General features: G+C 39.6%; 1 protein-coding gene across 4 annotated transcripts in view; it reads left to right on the forward strand.

Moving 5' to 3' along the window:
- Positions 1 to 1,173, forward strand: part of LOC106873602 (transmembrane protein 272) — a 220,705-nt gene extending 219,532 nt beyond the window's left edge. For all 4 annotated transcript variants that reach the window (XM_052968519.1, XM_052968517.1, XM_052968516.1 and 1 more), the window contains exon 6: positions 514 to 1,173. The gene's annotated coding sequence lies outside the window, so the exon portion shown is untranslated. The remainder of the gene's footprint in view (positions 1 to 513) is intronic.
- The last annotated feature ends 2,541 nt before the right edge of the window (positions 1,174 to 3,714 follow it).

The following is a 3,714-nucleotide window of genomic DNA, read 5'->3' on the forward strand; positions in this document are numbered from 1 at the left end:
ATTAGGGTTAGGGTTAGGGAAAACGAACACACGTGTGTTGCCTTTGCAAAATGTCAGAAGTAATGGAGATTAAATACGCATTACACCGCTTATGAGTAACTGTAAACAGCTGAATACTTGTCAGTGATTGGTTGAAATAAATCCGAATACAAAAATTTTTTTCTGTTCTATAACACAAAATAGATAAGTATACGAAGTTTGAAAGTCTTTCGGTACCAAAAGCACTACATAAAACATTAATGAAAACTGGTGCCCCCGTTTTGAACAAGATCCGAGCGCTGGAGTGTTCCGGCGCACTGAGTTCAAACCCCGCCAACTTCCACTAGCTTTTTTTTTTTTTGCTAGGGTGGGAGTCAATAAAGTACCAGCCGAGTGCTAGTGCAGTCCCAGGTATTACTTATTACATGTATTTAATACTAATTAATGTTTAATTAACAGCTGCGACGACTGTTTCGAAATAGTCTATTTCTAACATGTTTTTATTTATTGCTTTTTTTTCCCTTTCTCTTTCAGACGACTTCTCACTGTGGGTTCCAATTTCCCTTTGTTTCTGACAGTTGCTACCTTCCGACCCCCTGTGTTATACCAATGCTGTTCTGTATAAGCAGCACTGTACAAGTCATCCTCCATGGAACCAATGTTCAGTTATATTTTAATATATACCTTCTACATCAGCGATTCTCAACTCTCCCGCTGTCATTTACCCCCTCGGCTTCATGTATTTCCCCATTTATCCCCCCACTTTATTCCCAGGCATTAAAATATGCATAACCGATATTACAAGCACAGAAAACAAAAAAAAAAGGAAAATGAAATAATTGCATTATTAAGATTTTCTGCATTACAAAATTAATGATATCCATGCATTATATATTTACTCACCGTTAAGTAAATCTTTTATTCCACCAGGGGATGAATATATTTTCTGTTGAGAATCACTGCTCTTACCCTTCCAAAATAACATTTACATTTCATACCTCGAAAAAAAAAAAAAAAAAATGGAATATTTTTCTTGTTTGAAATAAAAAAAAAAAGAAATCCCATCTTAACATTCCTTTATATTTCAAGAATCGATCGCCGATATATTTTTGATTAATTGTATACCCAGTTCTATATAACTGTGTCATATATTTGATGTATTGAAGCAGAAATATATTATTGCCTTTTATACAATTCCTTCTTTTGTTTTATTTCGTTGCATTGCGTTGTATCGAAATGTTTTCGTAGAATGTTTCATGGAAAGCTTTTGAGTGACGTATTTAACGAGATAAGCAGCTAATTAACTTATCACTCAGACATAATAATTGTTCAAAATCAGCATTCATTACAATCAACTGCAATTATTTCCGTCATTTACCGAGTGGGATATTACAGGCAGGTTGGAAGATGGGGTAATAATGTTACGTTTTATGAAACTTGTTTCCTAAATTTATAGCGAATTAGATCGGGCTCAGGAGTGGCTGTGTGGTTAAGAAGTTTGCTTTGCAGCTACGTCGTTGCAGTTTCAATCCAACTGCAGGCCACTTTGAATCTCTTCTACTGTAGCCTGACTTTATCAAAGCCTTGTGGGTGGAATTTGATAGACACTGCGAAAACCTATCGTATGCGTGTACGTGAGTATATGCGTGTGTGTGTGTGTGGAGCGTATGAGTGAACAGCTTCCCGAAAAGTACGGTGTTTTTGAGATACGAGTTAGACTCACTTGTCGCTATTGGACTCAGAACGTAAAGACAGATGAAATGCCGCTAAGCATTTTGCCCGGTGTGCTAGCGATTCTGCTAGCTCACTGCCGCATCAGCAATAAAAATATATTAAAATAAAAAATGTAAAGTTTTAACTTGGGAGATCGTACTTAGAAAATATCGAAGAAATTGAATCCTTTTATGTGGAGTGGAGACGGAATTGTTTCAAATTGCAACGATTTCAACAAAGATCTACAATCTGTAGATGATACAATGATCCTTAAAGTATGTCTTGGCCTTCAAATGAATTGACCGGTGAATGTTGCAGGCGTGGTTGAGGTTGTAAAATGTTTGCTTCCCAACTACATAGTTCCAGGTTCAATCCCAATGTGTGGTGCCTGGAACAAGTATCTTCTGCTCCAGCCTTGGCCGACCAAAGCCTTGTGAATGGATTTTCTAAACGAAAGAAGCTCGTCGTGTGTGAGTATGTTTGTCCTCATCACCGTTTGATAACCGGTGTTGCTGTGTTTAACGACACTGTAACTTAGCGGTTCGGCTAAGAAACCGATAGAATAAGTACCAAGCTTAAAAATAAAAAAGTACTGCGGTCGACTCGTTCGATTAAAAATTCTTCAAGGTGGTGCCCCAGCATGGCCGCAGTCTAATGACTGAAACAAGCAAAATATATATACCTGTTAATCCCTGTTAATTGGCAACGCTTAGTAAATCTCCCTATTCCTCACATCTTTTTTATACAAACAAGCTTTAAATCTCCTGTGGACCAGCGATGTTAGAACGCTTTGGTCCAGGCGTGTGTCACTTGCATGTCTTCGTATGTTTTAGTTCTAAGTAAACGTTTGTAGAAAAGCTCCTTAAGAAGATGTTGCAGGGAGATTTCTTTTTCAATGAAAATTGCATGACATCTAAAAGCCCGCAGCATGTTCTAGGCTTAGTTTTTCATCACTGATATATTGACATTTCTCAGCTAAGATTGGAGATAATCATTCCGTTTTGAGTGAAATATATGATAAAAGGGTGATAACGATCAAAATGATTTCAGAGAATATATCCGATACACTTGTGGTTAAAATATGAGAGTACCACTTGGTCAGTGCTTCATGCAAAACAGCTAATCAATATTAATGGGCGGTTATTGGCAAGATCAGTAGAGCGCCAACCAAACTGCTTTGGGTACAGTACTCGTGCGTGGCACCTTGGGAAAGTCTCTTCTGCTATAGCCTCGGGCCGACTAAAGCCTTGTGAGTGGATTTGGTTGAGAGAAACTGAAAGAAGCCCGGGAGTGGCTGTGTGGTAAGTAGCTTGCTTACCAACCACAAGGTTCCGGGTTCAGTCCCACTGCGTGGCACCTTGGGCAAGTGTCTTCTACAATAGCCTCGGGCCGACCAAAGCCTTGTGAGTGGATTTGGTAGACAGAAACTGAAAGAAGCCCGTTGTGTATACATGTGTGTGTGTGTGTGTGTGTGTCAGCATTGCTTGACAACCGAAGCTGGTGTGTTTACGTCTCCATAACTTAGCGGTTCGGCAAAGAAGACCGATAGAATAAGTACTAAGCTTACGAAGAATAAGCCCAGGAGTCTGTTTCTTATTACCCATGCGGGATAACACAGAGGGGACAATGCAATATGATTGGGGGTCACATACAATCGAATGATATAATGAAATTTTTCATGTACAATGAAATCGAATGAATTGCAACACAATAAATCTCAAACCACAAACAATAAATCACACGATGAGGTGTTCAAAACAGGTATGCTCCGACCCCACGAGCCCTGTCTTTAGCACCGACTTACTGGTAGTCACTCAATCGCGCTCACGCAGGGCCTTTCGCCCCCAACATTCGCGCTACACGCGTCCATCGTTTTTTAAATTCACTCTGACAAACACCTCTTTTCCAGCCCCACCTTCCTTTTCAAGTGAAAAGGGAACATTTTCACGAGGGCGAGGCCGGAGACGCAGGTGTTTGTCACGATACCTTTCATTCTCGACTTCCAAATCACCTCTCTCGCAA

Source organism: Octopus bimaculoides, chromosome 6 (assembly GCF_001194135.2).
Source record: "Octopus bimaculoides isolate UCB-OBI-ISO-001 chromosome 6, ASM119413v2, whole genome shotgun sequence".
Taxonomy (NCBI): domain Eukaryota; kingdom Metazoa; phylum Mollusca; class Cephalopoda; order Octopoda; family Octopodidae; genus Octopus; species Octopus bimaculoides.